Source organism: Sciurus vulgaris, assembly GCF_902686455.1.
Source record: "Sciurus vulgaris genome assembly, chromosome: 1".
In the NCBI taxonomy this organism is placed as follows: Eukaryota; Metazoa; Chordata; class Mammalia; order Rodentia; family Sciuridae; genus Sciurus; species Sciurus vulgaris.
The window spans coordinates 200675047-200692606 of record NC_136461.1 but is presented as its reverse complement, the minus strand read 5'-3'; the positions used below and the strand labels follow the sequence as shown (position 1 = coordinate 200692606).

General features: G+C 38.1%; 1 long non-coding RNA gene across 1 annotated transcript in view; it reads left to right on the top strand.

Annotated features, from left to right (window-relative positions):
- The window catches only part of LOC306645156, a 236852-nt gene that overhangs the window by 135104 nt on the left and 84188 nt on the right, over positions 1-17560 (top strand). Inside the window, exon 2 of the long non-coding RNA XR_013759556.1 lies at positions 6468-6582. This is a non-coding gene — a long non-coding RNA (uncharacterized lncRNA). The remainder of the gene's footprint in view (positions 1-6467; positions 6583-17560) is intronic.

Below are 17560 nucleotides of genomic sequence, written 5' to 3'. Positions count from 1 at the left end.
TTAAACTCAGAGCTGAAATCAATGAAATTGAAACAAAAGAAACAATACAAAAAATTGACAAAATAAATAGTTGGTTCTTCGAAAAAATAAACAAAATTGATAAACCCTTAGCCACACTAACAAAGAGAAGACGAGAGAAAACCCAAATCACTAAAATTCGGAATGAACAAGGAAATATCAGAACAGACAGGATTGAAATACAAAACATAATTAGAAGCTATTTTGAAAATCTATATTCCAACAAAATAGAAAATTTCGAAGACATCAACAGTTTCTAGAGACATATGAATTGCCTAAACTGAACGAGGAGGACATAAACAATTTAAATAGACCAATTTCAAGTACTGAAATAGAAGGTCATCAAAAGCCTACCAACAAAGAAAAGTCCGGGACCAGATGGGTTCTCAACCGAGTTCTACAAAACCTTTAAAGAAGAGCTCATTCCAATACTTCTCAAAGTATTCCATAAAATAGAAGAGGAGGGAACCCTCCCAAACTCATTCTATGAGGCCAATATCACCCTGATACCTAAACCAGACAGAGACTCATCAAGGAAAGAAAATTTCAGACCAATATCCTTAATGAACATCGACACAAAAATTCTCAACAAAATTTTAGCAAATCGCATACAAAAACATATTAAAAAGATAGTGCACCATGATCAAGTGGGTTTCATCCCAGGGATGCAAGGTTGGTTCAACATCAGGAAATCAATAAACGTAATTCACCATATTAATAGACTTAAAGTCAAGAATCACATGATTATTTCAATAGATGCAGAAAAAGCATTTGATAAAGCACAGCACCCCTTCATGCTCAAAACACTAGAAAAAATAGGGATAGTGGGAACATTCCTTAACATTGTAAAGGCCATTTATGCTAAGCCCATGGCTAATAACATCTAAATGGTGAAAAACTGAAAGCATTCCCCCTAAAAACTGGAACAAGGCAGGGATGCCCTCTTTCACCACTTCTATTCAACATCGTTCTTGAGACTCTGGCCAGAGCAATTAGACAAACCAAAGAAATTAAAGGGATACAAATTGGAAAAGAAGAACTCAAACTATCCTTGTTCGCTGATGACATGATTATATATTTAGAGGAACCTGGAAATTCCACCAGAAAACTCTTAGAACTCATAAGTGAATTCAGTAAAGTAGCAGGTTACAAGATCAATGCCCATAAATCCAACGCATTTTTATACATAAGTGATGAATCTTCAGAAAGAGAAATTAGGAAGAGTACCCCATTCACAATAGCCTCGAAAAAAATAAAATACTTGGGAATCAATCTCACAAAAGAGGTGAAAGACCTCTACAATGAGAACTATACAACACTAAAGAAAGAAATTAAAGAACACCTTAGAAGATGGAAAGATCTTCCATGTTCTTGGATAGGAAGAATTAATATTGTCAAAATGGCCATACTACCTAAAGTAGTATACAAATTCAATGCAATTCCAATTAAAATCCCAATGACGTACCTTACAGAAATAGAGCAAGCGATTATGAAATTCATCTGGAAGAATAAGAAACCCAGAATAGCTAAAGCAATCCTTAGCAGGAAGAGTGAAACAGGGGGTATCACAATACGAGATCTTCAACTCTACTACATAGCAATAGTAACAAAAACGGCATGGTATTGGTACCAAAATAGAAAGGTAGATCAATGGTACAGAATAGAGGACATGGACACAAACCCAAATAAGTACAATTTTCTCATACTAGACAAAGGTGCCAAAAATATGCAATGGAGAAAAGATAGCCTCTTCAACAAATGGTGCTGGGAGAATTGGAAATCCATATGCAACAGAATGAAACTAAACCCATATCTCTCACCATGTACGAAACTGAACTCAAAATGGATTAAGGACCTCGGAATCAGACCAGAGACCCTGCAGATTATAGAAGAAAAAGTAGGTCCAAATCTTCACCTTGTTGGTCTAGGATCAGACTTCCTCAACAGGACTCCCATAGCACAAGAAATAAAAGCTAGAATCAACCTCTGGGATAGATTCAAACTAAAAAGCTTTCTCTCAGCAAAGGAAACTATCAGAAATGCGAAGAAAGAGCCTACAGAGTGGAAGAATATCTTTGCCAATCATACTTCAGATAGAGCACTAATCTCCAGAATCTATAAAGAACTCAAAAAACTCTACTCCAAGAATTCAAATAATCCAGTCGACAAATGGGCTAAGGAAATGAATAGACACTTCACAGAAGAAGGTCTACAAGCAATCAACAAACATATGGAAAAATGTTCAACATCTCTAGTAATAAGAGAAATGCAAATCAAAACCACCCTAAGATTCCATCTCACCCCAATTAGAATGGCGATTATCAAGAATACGAGCAACAACAGGTGCTGGCGAGGATGTGGGGAGAAAGGTACACTCATACATTGCTGGTGGGGCTGCAAATTAGTGCAGCCACTCTGGAAAGCAGTGTGGAGATTCCTTAGAAAACTTGGAATGGACCCTCCATTTGACCCAGCTATCCCACTCCTTGGCCTATACCCAAAGGACTTAAAATCAGCATACTACAGAGACACAGCCACATCAATGTTCATAGCTGCTCAATTCACAATAGCCAGACTGTGGAACCAACCTAGATGCCCTTCAATTGATGAGTGGATAAAGAAACTGTGGTATATATATACAATGGAATATTACTCAGCCATAAAGAATGATAAAATTATGGCATTTGCAGGCAAATGGATGAAATTGGAGAATATCATGCTAAGTGAGATAAGCCAATCTCAAAAAGCCAAAGGACGAATGATATCGCTAATAAGTGGAGGATGACACACAATGGGGGGGAGGAAGGGTTAGTGTTAGGGTTAGAGTTAGGGTTAGGGAGGGGGGCAAGTATGGAGGAAGGAAGTACTGTATAGAGGGTAAAGAGGGGTGGGGGGGTGGGGGGAAGGGAAAAAAATAACAGAATGAATCAAACAACATTACTCTATGTAAATTTATGATTACACAAATGGTATGCCTTTACGCCATGTACAAACAGAGAAAGAACATGTATCTCATTTGTTTACAATAAAAATAAATAAAAAAAAATAAAAGATATGCATGTTCAATATAACATAGGGATAGTGTGTGTCAGTTTTTTTCTCCCAAATTTACAATAGAAATATTTTTCCATGTTGTTAAAAACTCCTCACTAATAGTCTCTTGAGAACTGAATAGCTTCATTCAATAAATATTATATAATTTGCTTAACCCCTCTGAACATTTTATTTCTGAGCATTTCCTGCATAAATTTCTCCTTAAGGAACATTTTTTTGAGCAAGTAATTGTTTTTTTACATTATATATAGCCATACTAAGTAATTACTAATGGGGCAAATGTTACACATTTTAAAGCCTGTGGTATATATTTTCAAGTGTATAATAGTGCTGGGTATCTTCTAAGTTGTGAGGTCCTAAGTAAATTATTTAATAGTTTCAGTCCTCGGGCATTATTTCTCTTCATCTAAAGTGAAGTTCAAGTAGCAGCTCCATCATAAGATTGATACAAGACCAAATTAGACAACGCATGCAAAGAACTTACAATGGCTGATAAGATATAGTTAGGTCTCAAGAATTACTAGCTCTTTTATTAACACTTTGCTTTGATAGCAGTGTGCATCTTTCACACCACTTTCTAGCTAATGTAATGGAGAAAAGTAATCTCACTCTAATTTTAATGTGCCTTTCACTCTAATTTTAACATGCATTTCTCTCATTACAAAAGAGTGAATATATTTTACGTTATTGGATGACTCGAATTAGTTTATACAAAAAAAGTGAATTTTAAATTTATGTCTATTCAACTACTAAGGAGTTAGTGTTTTTCTTGATTGATTCTATCTGCTTTTTATATATGAGCCTATTAATACTTTATTAGATATATTAATGTAAATTCTTTCCCTTAGAATATAGTTTAGAATTTTTTAAAAATCTAAAAGAACTTTAAAAATACAGGAAATACAATTATAAGGAAATAAATTTCATTTTTCAATGCAATTATGTTCTTCTCAGCCCTTGTTAGCCTCCTTTCTTTCCATTCTCCATGTTAGTTAGATGCATCTTTCTCTACTCTATCCAAATTATTCTCTAGTACTGCATTAATTGATCTTGCCATATTTCTGAAGGAGAATAATAGACCTATTCTTATAATATCATAGTTTGATTGCATGATGCTCCTCTAGATTCCTTATGCTTATTTATAGTTTCACTCCTTCCCTTTCCAAGAATATATCTCAATTACAATTGACTAATAGCACAAAAGAGGCTGATACCCAGGACATTTGTTATGGGCTGTAGGGGTCAGTACTTCAGGATTAATGTAAAAGCCTCTGATTTGGCTCATGAGTCTACGTGTGAGGTGATATCAATCTGGGATCTCAGTATGAAGTGCCCAGAGGTGGAAGTGTGAGAATGGAGGGGACTGTATTAATTTCCTGTTCTATCATCAATTTAGTGGCTAAAACCATTACAAATGTATTATCATACATTTCTGGATGTTAAAAGTGTGAAATAAGTTTTACTGGCTTAAAACAAGGATAAATATTTTAATGCAAAACAGTGATATTCTACCCTAAACTCCTCTGGAATAAGTGAAATCCAGAGTCTAAGAAACTAAGGGGAGAAAAATCTGTTCCATGTTTGGACAAAGACAGATTTTTAAGATCTTTACTTAATGTTTACCCCAGTTCTCTATTAGTGAAATAACATCAATATGTCCCATATACAACCTATAGTGTGTTGCATACAAGTGTGTTTAGGCAAAAATATAGTAAATAACACATATTCTTCATTTCTGAGTAAAGATTTATTCATGAATAATACAATCTTTTGCGGGAAATTCATTTATTTTCTTTTAAACATGTTTTTATTTTGCATTATAGGTATACATAGTAGAGGGGTTCATTTTGACATAATCATAAAGCATAGAATATAATTTGCTCCATTTCAGTCCCCAGTACTTTCTCTTTCTGCCCTGCTCCCTCCTCCTGTCCCCCTTCCTCTACTCTACCGGTCTTTTTTCTATTTATTTGTTGTTTTTTAGTTGGTGCTTTTTAGATATACTTGCAAGTGGGATTCACTGTGGTATATTCATATAGGCACATAGCACAATTTGGTCAATTTCATTCCACCGTTCATTCCTTTCCCCATCACTCCTTCCTCCCACTCTATTCCCTTCCTCTGTTCTACTGATCTCCCTTCTGTTTTCATAGGAAAACTACCCTTGTCCCTTATTTTACTCTAGTTTCTGCGTAAGAGAAAACATTTGACCCTTGACTTTCTGAGTCTGGTTTATTTCACGCAGTGTGATGTTTTCCAGTTCCAACCATTTACCAGCAAATGCCATAATTTCATTCCTCTCTCTGACTGGGTGAAATTCCATTGTGTATATGTACCACATTTTCTTGAGGAAGAAAAACGAATGGATGATACAATCTTTCGTTGGCTTCATAAAGTGTAGGTTGAAATCTCCCTAAGTATTGAAAGGTCATTGCAACCATCATTTTTATGATCCTTCTTACCATGATGGCTTGCCAGTAACTCTGAAACATGCTTTTGCTATGTTGTCTCATTTGTCTGTTTACAATATGAGGGTTTGGGTTCTTTATTTACCAGCTGAGGCCACAGAGGAATGGATAGACTGAGTAAATTTCTGAGGCCTCACAAGCAGCAAATGGCAGAACCAGAATTTGGACATTCATGGGGCTAACTTTGGGACCACTGTTTGTCTACAAAATAGATTTTACTCCTTTGATGCAATTTACTTATCTGGGATTTTATTACTGAACATTTAATGAGCCTCCATTATACCCTTCTACAAATAAGTGGACTAACTTGTATCTGCTTTTGTCATTTCTTCCCTGCTATGCTGTCCACTCGTGGTTCCTCTAATGCATTGAGCTTGATTCCTGCCTCTGGGGCTCTGTCCTTTCCATTTGGCTGGAACTGTCTCCTCCAGGCAACACATATTCTGATCCCTCATGCATTCACTTTGTTCAGTATCACCTGCTTTGTGCTCCTGTTATATTCTCTAATTTCTTGCTCTGACTTATTTTTTCTAGCACCTGTCAATGGTTGATATTATAGGTTGACCATCCATAATCTGAATATATGAAATTGAAACGCTGCAGAATAGAAAACTTTCTATGTACTGGTATGACTTCACAAATGGAGACTTCCACACTTGAGCTCATGTGACAGATTGCAGCCAAAATGCAGGTATGTTAAAAAAATTATATGAAATTACTTCAGACTATGTGTGTAAGGTCTATATGAAACGTAACTGAATTTTGTGTTTAGACTTGGATCCTCATGTCATTATATGCATACAGATATTCTAAAATCTGAAAAAATCCTAAATCTGAAATACTTCTGGTCCTTAGTATTTCAGATAAGGTGTACTCAACCTGTAGTATGTATTTAATTATGCATTTCTCATCTGTTTCTTTCCCTAGAGATTAATTTCCATGAGGACTGAGCTTGGTCTTTCTTGTTCAGCTTTGCTTCTAGTTCTCCTGAATACATCTGCTTCAGTAGAAGGTGCTCAACTGATATTCAATAAATCAACAGGTAAGAGAAACTTTTTTTCTGTACTCTACAACTTTGGCTACAGTGATTAGAAGCTCTGTTAATAGGTACAGACAGGAGAAGGATCACAATGCATTCTGCACAATTAATTTCCAAGGAGTGTCCATTGGTTTAAATTTCCACCAACATTGTAGGAAACTGCTCCTTTGGTAGGTCCCCTGTAGACCCAACCATGACAGTCAAGATTGTAGTATTCTGAAGAAGCAGAATTTTATGCGCATCCCGTCCCTGAAGGAGTTGTCTTGTGCAGCCGCTGGTTTTTCTTTGTCACATGTGACAAGTTACACCTAATCTCTCTTACATTTTTTCCCTTCTTTCCAGGAAAGAAACACCGGGAGTTATAAATAGTCTTGGGGAAGGTTTGCAGTAAAATTTCAGTTACAGAGTAAACTGGGGTGCTAATTTAAAGTCCAAACTTTGGAGTCAGGTGGGTTAGGATTCTATCCCTGTCCCGCCCTGGAACTCGTTGGGCCTGGAGTTCTGCATTTAGAAGTAGGGTATATTTCCCCTGATGTCTACTTTATGGGATCGATGTGAGGAATAATTGCAGTAATACGTGGCATTTGTAGTGTAAGAGCAGGTTCATGTAAACCTGCAATTCATCTCAAAATAAAAAAACAAAAACTCCGAAGAAACTCCTGAGCAGTGTGTTTGGTCCCAGCTAGCTGTCTGACTGTGGCACAGATGGCAGACCACGTGATCTTTCTGTTGCACAGCCGGCAGGAAGGGCAGGAAGCTGGCAGTGTGTGTCCAGCTCACTCCTTGTAATGGGGAGAAGACTTGACAGTGACAAATGATGGGAAACGGGAAGTCAGTGAGGTTTGACATCCAAAACGGGTCTCCAGAGTGGGCAGAGAGGAAATGCAGGGTCCGCTGTGGTGCTGAGTTGGAAAGTCTGTTAACAGAGCCATTTTCCAGGAAAGAGCTTTTTGAGAAGGGAAGTTCCCTGAAGCCATGCCCTGGAAGCATTTCAGCCGCAAGTTTGAAAGCAACCTTTCTCTGACTGGTGAGAATAGCTCATGTGGTCACCTCTCTTTTGCCAGTTTCATCCGGCTAAATTTCTATGAAAAAACAATAATCATGGGTAACAAGAAGAGCTTCCTACCTGACGGATGATAGTGAAGGGTTTTCAATGAATGAATTCATTCATTGAGGCTTTACCTACTGTGCACATACTCTGTCCCAAGCATCGTGCTAAGTGCTGGGGATGCCACAGGTGAAAGGAGGCACTGTCTTCACCATCATGGAAGCACCGTCTGCTCCCAGACACTCCACCATGCAACAAATACAAGTTTGAACATGAAATTTAAAGAGCCATTCTGAATAGTGCTCTCTATGCAATCCCAGAGATCTTCACACATTAGGACAAACAGATCACGAATGTGTCATGTGAAGACACAGGGATTCCACTCTATCTCTCTATTGCAATTTATTTAACCATGGCCTTATTGATGGAAATATGGGTTGCTTTCTGTCTCTTGATACTAGTCGACATCCTTGAAAAATTTCTTTGGACAGTTTTGGATGGTTACTATTGTATAACAAACCATCCTTCCTATTTTGTAACCCTTTAGCCATTTGCTGTGAAGTAGTTTTACTTTGGCCCCATGGCAGGTTCCAAAGTCTTGTTTCCAATTTGAACTGCTTCCTTCCTGTCCAGTCCCAGGTGGAACAATTCTTTAATAATGTTATTTGTTTATTTAAGTGAAGACTACCCCCACATAACTCTTTGAGACTGGTCTTTTCTACCTTGAGTTCTATGAAAAAGGTCCTTATAATTCTTAAAAAACATTTTCTCACTTAGAGTGTCTATTGGGTAGGCATCACTTTACATCTTTGCCTCAAAAGCTTTATAATGCAAATCTTGATGATTTTTACTAATTTTTAAATTAACAAATGAGATTCTTTTACATTGTATGTTCTGATTGCTTTTTGTACTTAGGAAACTCTTCAGTGATCATATTATATTCTACTGACTTTAACGGTATAGCACTTTTGTACTTTAGTAGATTCTTTTAGGTTTCCCAGACATATAATATTTATAAATGATACTAATCCTGTCTCTCTTCCTTTGAGTTGAATTTTTTTCCTTTTCCTGTCAATCCTGTTCTTTGATATTGGGATAGAACACAGCTAAGCAGTGGGGTGGTGTGGCATCACGTTGGCCCCGCTGTGGGTGGATGAGATGTACATGCTGGATTCCACAGAACTGGAGGACATGGTGTTTCTCCCAAGACCCCAAGGCCTGGAGATACTTTGTAACATGGTTTGGGAAAGCTTGGATGCCTTCAACAATTTTTGAACACAGAATGCCTTTGGCAAGAGCTCTGAGCTCTCTGCTCTGTGTCCTCTCCTATGCCTTTTGTCTAATTATGTCATCAGACTTTCTGTGCCCTGCTGCAATCATTTGTTCAGTTGTCAATCATTTTTTTTGTCATCATTTGCTCAACTGGACACTGAGAGTAGGGATTACTTTCTTCCTCTCTGTACCTCTAGTTAGTAGCAGGAAGCCTAGTAAAAGTACAGACTCTTTGCAAATGCTTATTAAATGGATTACCAAATTGCTAAATTTGTGAATGGATATATGTATAGATAAAGATATATATTTTTGTTAGAGGCTGAATGAATGACTAAGTAAAGTCATGACTCCATTGGGTTGCTCACTCCCCCAAACAGAAAGACTAATGAGGCGAAAACCTTATTTTCTGGGTTCAGAGTTGAGGCATCGAATGGGTACAATGAACTGGCTTGGTTCCTCTGTTGGACTTCCTTTCTTTGTTGGGAGATTGATGGTATGGTAAACACATGACTTAGCAAGAACATATTCTTTGTAGTTTTCTCAGGAATTATTTGTTCTTCTGAAAGTTGAGTCAAGCATGAATTGTTCTTTTGAAGAATCTTAAACAAGTCCTTAAAGATCTCATTTTTTAATTACACTAGTCCTCTTTAGGGATCAATGTCAGCTATTTTCGGGAAAGACATATCAGCTCAGGGAATGATGGGTCTGAAAACATATTTCTCCTGCTGTTTGTGAAGAGTATCGCGTAAGTATTTTGCAATTACCTGACTCTCTTTTGGTGGTATATATAGATAGAGACATGTAGCCATGTAGCATATAGTTAGAGTTGGAAACACACATATTGAGGCTATGAGAGAGAGTTGTGTCCTAAATGTTTAAATGGGGTCCTCATGAATTTCATCAAACAATAGCTTTGCCTGTCTTCATTTAATTTAACATTTTTTTCTACCAGAGAGACCAAATCATTGAGCTCCTTTAGTGCCTTATAAATTCAGTTTCTAATCCAGGGATAGTGAATGTAGATTCCATCTTGTAGCTAAGTGTGACTGACTGTTAACGTCTGTGAATTGCTGTGTTTTGAAAGATCTTGAGGTTGTATCTGGGATTAGTGAACAAGAGTAATGCTATGGTTTATGAAGAGGCAAATGCAGTTCGTACAACAGTTGCTGATTTGCCTGTGTTCTAACAGTTGAGGAAAGGAAATATTTCCCAACACAATTTGACCACTCTTCTTATCTTCTGCCTACCCTATTGCATGATTGATGTCTTTTTTCTCAGAACCATGTAGTATGTTCTGTCTGACCCATTCAGTCATAGCCTCCCAAGAATTTTAGTGATCTGGTCAGGTGTACATGCTTCTTTTCCCCCCGCAAGTGGGTTGTATTGGAAATGAAATACCAATGGATATCCCAAATTAACTTTAAATGACTCAGGTAGAGTCCTCATTTTACCATCTAACACTTGAGCAAGTCATTTTGTATATCTAAAACCTCGTCTACTTCTCTGCAAATGAACAAAACACTTCCCACCCAAACTTCACATAATTGTGAGGATTAAATGAGATAATGTAGATGTTTAGCCCACAATATGCTCTCAAAGAACATTGTCATGATCAGCTTTAAAGAATATAATGACCTTCAGTTGTATGAAATGTGACTGTAATTTGAATAGAAATAAAAAATCAAAGACTAGGAATTATATCAGAAACCTCGCAAACTTGAGAACAAAACAGAGTTCACACTCCAACATATTGGTGCATCTACTGCTATAAGACTCCTAAAACTCAAGAAATAAAACCAAGAATCAACAAGTAAGATGACTAAGTTTAAAAAAAAAAAAAACAAAAACTTCTGTGCCGCAAAAGAAATAAAACATAAAAAGAGCCTACAGAATGGAGAATTTTTTTGGATTAATATTCATAATGTATAAAGAACTCAAAAAGCTCAACACCAAAGCAACACCACCAAAAATAAAGGGCTGGGGTTGTAGCTCAGTGGTAAAGCACATGCGTAGCATGTGTGAGGTGCTGGGTTTGATCCTCTGCCTCACTTAAGAATAAAAAGTATTGTGTCTATCTACAACTAAAAAAAATTTTAGAAATCCAATAAAAATAACAAAAAATAAGTCAATCAATAAATGGGCAAAAGAACTAAAAACAGACATCTCTCTAAAGAAGAAATGCAATGGCCAACAATATCTGTAAAATGTTCAGTAACCTTAGCAATCATGGAAATGTAAATCAAAACTACCCTGGTTAGAATGGAAATCAAGAATACAAATAATAATAAATGCTGGTGAGGATGTGGGGGAATAAGCACACTTAGTTAGACATTGTTGATGGGACTGCAAATTAGTCCCACTTTGGAAACACATTAGTCCCACAACCACTTTGGAAAGCTGTATGAAGATTACTCAGAAAACCAGGAATGGAAATACTACATGACCCAACTATTCCTTGGTATTTATTCAAAAGAACTAAAATTAGCACACTATAGTGATTCAGCAACATCAATGTTTACAGAAATACAATTCACAATAGCCAAGTTATGAAATCAGTGCAGGTGTCCCTTAATAGATGAATGGATAAAGAAAATGTAGTATATATACACAATTAGTTTTACTCAGCTATAAAGAACAATGAAATTATGTCATTTGCTAGTAAATGCATGGAACTGGAGAATATCTTGGGAAGTGAAATGTCAGACTCAAAGTCAAGGGCTTGTTTTCTCTCCTATGCAGAAGCTAGAGAGAGATAAGGAATTAAAAAGAAGGGAGATCTTATGAAAATAGAAGGGAGAATACTGGAGTAGAGGAAGGGAACTGAAGGAGAGGGAATAGGAATGGGAAAGGGGAGGAAATCTAGAATAAAATTCACCAAATTACGCTATGTGCATGTATGAATACATCATGATGAATTCCACTTTTACCTTTACCTCCAATGCACCAATAAAAATTAATGGAAGAACATAGAGTAGAGGAGGGGGAACAGAGGGAGGGAAAGAGGTAGTACTGGGGATTGAAATGAAGCAAATTATGTCATATGCATTTATGAATATGTCAAAATGAACCCCATGATTATGTAAAATTATAATGTACTCATAAAACATAAAAAATAAAGAAATTGGAAGCAAAGAGGAAGTCTATCCAGGAGATAGTGCCTTAGCTAATGGCCTTGGATTTTTTTTCCCTTTATGGGGCCATAGGTAAGGTGACAAAGTATGTAGTATACTTTGGTCCCACTGGAACAAATACCAGTGGAGAGAAGAATATACCAGGCATTTTAACCTGAGTTCCATTAAGCATTTAGCCTTTAACTTCTTACACTGATTCCATGCCCTCTTAGGATTTCTGCTTTCATACAGGGAGAAAATAGTCTTAGGATGGGGACATGAATGTTCTGGTCACCATGACAATTATTTGTAACTGTAATTTACTAAATTGGCAAAGATAGAACAGGCTGGTCATGAAAAGTGAATATTGTAGTTTCTATAGTGGTGATTTCTTATTATGAATTCATCAAATGTTATTCTAGCATTTTCACAGCTCAGCTAATGTAGAGTCCTGAGTGATAGACTTTTTTTTGTTTTTGTTTTTGATAAACCCACAAAGACATAGATGAGCCCCTGAGCTATGATGAATTTACTGAAGCACTAAATACCCTACTATGGGTATATGTAGGGGCAGACTATTGCCTCTCCCCCCTAGTGTATTTGTATAACTATGGAAGAGTCGACTGAGATTTTTTTCTTGGGTGGTCTACAGATCAAAATTCTATGGGATCTTAGACTGTGAATTTGTTTCTCTGTGCATTCGCTTGCTCTCTCTGGAATACTTCCCTTCTTTTTCTCTTAAGCATAGTTGTTCAGGAGAATCAAAATTGACAAGGGATTTAATGTCACAAAGGTATTTTGGGAATAAAGTAGTGCATAGGATGGATATGTCCTTGCTTTTATGAAATGTACAATCTAGGAGGATAGATCTTTAGATTTTTTTTAGATGTTCTTCAGATGTAGCTATTATTAGAACTCATCTTTCATAACTCAGTCCAAATGTTGGATCTTTGATACTATCTCTGACTGTCCTTGGAAAGCTGAAATCCTTTCTGTTTCCACAAAACTTCATGCTCCTTTCTAACAGAACAAGAAAATTCTGTATTTTGATTATCTATTTATGTGTCTTTCTTCTCCTTTACTTTTAAATTTTATTATGGATTAAAAACTTTGCCTGGTTCTTATTAAATCATTGGCAGCCAGCAGAGTTTCTGGAAACATAGTAGATGCTATCACATTCTTACAAGTTTAAGGGTGAGATTTCAGTCCTATTATGGTCAATGATCCAACTATTTGCAAATCATGACAACCAATCACCATTTTACCCACAAGATCCTGCATAAGGAACAAATAGTAACTGAAATCTTACTGAGCATAGTTGAATAAGTGCTTGACTGCCCTCACTGGAGGGTCCTCTGAGTGGAGGGTCCTCTGGTCAAAGTTGGAATGTTGTAGATACTGTAGAAATTGAAACGGATGTGGAACCAACTTTTTCTCCTACTAGCACATGCATACCACCGTTTACATACTGAATTCAAACAGGAAGGATACGATATTTGTGTTTACAAAGAAAGGGAAAAGGTCAGGTCCCATGAAAATCCCTTAGCCCAAATACATACCTGGCCAGATGCAATGAACACAAGAGAGATTACTGACCAACAGTGCGTGGCCAGCACTGTCCTAGGTCTGAGAGAGGAACCCTAAGGGAAAGGTAGCCCTTGGGTGCTGTGGTTTAACAGTTTCCCCATATGGCTGTGGTTGCACATCAAGTCAATGACTGACATTCAATGGTTAGATTGGCCAAACCGTCTCACCAGTGCCAGAGCCCTCTAAACAATTCACTTAAGATCCTCTCAGTTTTTTGTCTCAGGATATTTGGCCAATAATTTCAATCAAGTCTGTCATGGGTTCCTGCCAACTTCACATGACCCCGCCTGGTAGAACCTTGTTTCAGTGCCCCAACTCTTCTTACCTCCTGTAGAACCCACCGGAGAATCAATCCTCCCTCTGACCATGCACTGCCTTTGATGAAACTGTTCATCAGCCTCTCTTAGGACAGTTTCCAAAGATGGACTAATCAATTGTGCTTCCACCAAAATGGGGGCCAGTTCAGGAATGGTTTATTGCCTCTTCCACCTTTTCTGCCGTAAGCTTTGAGAAGCTATGAAGGCAGAAGCCTGGCTTGGGTAGAGAAGGCTAGAGTATTCTCTCTCTAGAGTTGGTGAATTGTTTAATGATAAGAACAATATTTATTGGAGTTTCTGAACTTGTCTGGACATTAGAATCACCTAGGTGGTCTTTAAAAAATCCTAGAGCCCAGGCTACCCCCAGATTACTTCAATTACTATTTCAATTACTATGGTTGTGGAACACAGGCAGTGATTCTCTTGTGCAGACAAACTAGAGAACCATTGAGTTTGACAGTAGCAGAAATAACCCAAAATAAATAATTCACTGCAAGTTCTAATCAGGTTATTATTGCTGAAAGACTTTGAAGGCAGTATAAGTTCCCCATTTTTGTATACAATGTAAGGAGAAATGCACTGACCACTGACTGGAGAAAACTCTTTGAGGACAGGAGTCTGAAAAGGCCCTGAGCCTGAAAAGGAAAGTCTGTCACTGGTGCTTTCTCAGGGTGACCTTTGGTGTGGACAAAGGAGGGGCCTACCGAGAAGCCTAAGTGCCTTAGGATGTCTGTGGCTTCTTTTAACATTTGGAAATGCCCGTTTTAGACTCTCCTCTGGTACTTGGCATTCAGGAAAGACACCTTCATTAAAAATCACTTGATAAGATCTCTTGGCCAGGTCATCTGCTCTCATGTCTCCATGGCAGCTGGCTGTGCTAGAGAAGGCACTGTAAAGCTGTGTGTCTGCAAACAGAGAGAGCGGGAGAAATCAAGCTGGGCTTGAAGATGACATTTTGTATTTGTGGACAGGAAGACCTGGGAGGATGAGAGTCCATTTTATCCACCCTACAGCCTTTAGGGAACTCTGAATCCAACTATAATTTACCTAATGATTAATGTTTGGAATATAGAGAATCCATACCATTCAGAGCAGAGGTAATATTCTCTAGGCTTAGGAGCCAACATACCCTGGCATAGTGTAACATCCTTCATTTCCTGGTGGTGTGACCTTAAGCAAGTACCTTGACCCTTTTGTGCCTCAGTTTTCTCATCTGTCAAATGAGGGTTAGCCTTTCCCTCAAATTGCTGTTGGGATAATTAACTAGGTCAATACCTATAAAGAACATGGCATGCTTAGGAAGAGTTAACTCTCATCCTTAAGCTTTATCTTTCAATCTCCTGTCTAGCGAATATGAGACAGTAAATATTTGTTAAGCATATGAATGAGCTATTTTAAAATATGCCTGCAGAGACTGTATGTCTTATATAAAGCATGTGACTTTTGATATGAAAGACTCGATCAGATAATCAGGACTCAGGAATTTCTGGCAATCTATGAACTCACAGATTCAGAAGCCATGTTGGAGGCCAAGAGGTTTTCACCTGACCGTCAGCAATGGGACTGTACAGACTGAGTCAGTCCACCAGGGAAAGACCTGGGCTTCTGGCCTGTTGGCTGTTCCACCCACGTACACTGCTGTCAGACTGTGTTGAGAGGAGTCTGAGTGCAGGGAGTGAAAGTCAGTGACTTAACTGGAAGAGAATGGCGTGGACAGCTCTTCCTTCCTGGGGTACAGTATTGCCTCTCTCCATTCCAAGCCCATTTCTTGCAGTTCATTTGGTTACCAACTGCTCCACAATGTACTCAAATCACCGATGCCAATTTCTGGTCTGACTGTGGGTGTTCATGAATGTGTGCAGTTTAGAGAAGTAAAGAAGCTTCTTTAAAAAATAGCTTTATGAAGTTATAATTCATGTACCATAAAATCCACTTTCTTAAAGTGCTCAACTGAATAATTTTTAGTATATTCACAGAGTTGTACAACTCTCATTATAATTGATTTTAGAACCTTTTTATCAACCCCTTAAAGATACCTCATGCCCATTTGGAGTCATCCTCTATCTAATGCAATGGCTTTGTAAAATACATCTCAAATCCCTCTATAAAGTGCTCCTACAATGGAAACGTTCAGTAAGTCATCTAATATTTATTGGAACTACTATGAGTGAAAGACTTCTAGGCTCTAGCAATAGGGAGAGAACTGAGCAAGACAGCTAAGCTATCACAGTTCTCTGGGAACTTATGTTTTGACTGGGGTCTACAAATGGGCCCTGAATTAAAAAGCAAAGCAGAGTGTTATGGTTTAGAGATGAGGTGTTCCCCAAAAGCTCCTGTATTAATACAGGAATGTCTGGAGGGGAAATGATTGGATTGTGGGAGCTGTAATGTAATCAGTCCTTCTGAGGTTGAAGGCACTGACTGGGTGGTGATTGTGGGCAGGTGGGATGTGGCTAGGGGAGGGGTTAGGTCCCTGGGGGAATGCCTTAAAGGTGCCACTTCCTTGTGGCTTCCCTCACCACCCCTCTGCTTCCTGACTGCCATGGGCTGAGCAGCTTTGCTCAGCTGGGTCCTTCGCCTGTCATGCTGTGCCTTATCTTGGGACTAGAGCAATGGATTTGGCCGTCTATGGACTGAGACCTCTGAAACCATGAGCCCCAAGTAAACTTTCTCTCCTCTAAGTTGCTCTTTTTGGTTATTTTGGTCACAGTGACAAAAAAACCTAAAACACAGAGCAAACTCATGTTAGTGGCAGAAGGGAGCAAGAAGTTATATGCCTACTATGTGCTAGATCACTAGTAAGTGGGGACTTGGCATCTGTTTGACTGCACACACTGTATTCTTTAAAAATGAACATGACTGATAGAAACTCAGTTGAATAAGACTACCAGATATTTCACTTCAACCAGCTGTGCAAATCCCTGGATTTGCTGTCTCCCAAGCCAGCTGCCTCCTAAAACATTACTTCCTGTTGTTTTGTACAAAAATATAAAGCAAACAACCCCAAGACCTTTGGTCATCAGTTGCCAGTGTGAAGCTTTTCTGCCCTGGATACAGTTGGCTTAGCCAATGGCATCCTCGTTAGCAGGATCATGGTTGGGAGTGGGAGGGAGGAGTCAAAGGGTAATTAAAGTGACTCACAGTTCTCTTTTTTCCTGCCATAATCCTGAGGATTTGAATTCTCCAACAAATCAAATTCAGTTTGAGTTTTAACCTTCTTACACTGAAAAGCCAGGTTTAAAAATAGCTGTTCATGCTCCAATGATTGTAAACCAACATTGGAGTATGGAGTCGACTGAAGGGCAACAGACATTACGTATCCCTGCAGGAATGTGGAATTTAACATAAACGGAGAAACTTTTGTACATATGTGCTATGTCTTTGCTCTGGATTGCCAGCAGAGTTCTTTGGGGGAAGAATCATCATAAAATGTTAGAGCCGAAAAGGGCTTTAGAAATCATGTAGGCTCACTGCTTCGCTTCAGAGATGGGAGAACTGAGGTCAAGAGAAAGTGGTTTCATAGCTAGTTAATGGCAGAAATGGGCAGAAACCAGTTGTCCAGTAACTCTAAAGATATTTTAAAAAATATGGAACATACATTCACATACCTATGAGCATATTTCCTGAATAACTGAGATACTCATGAG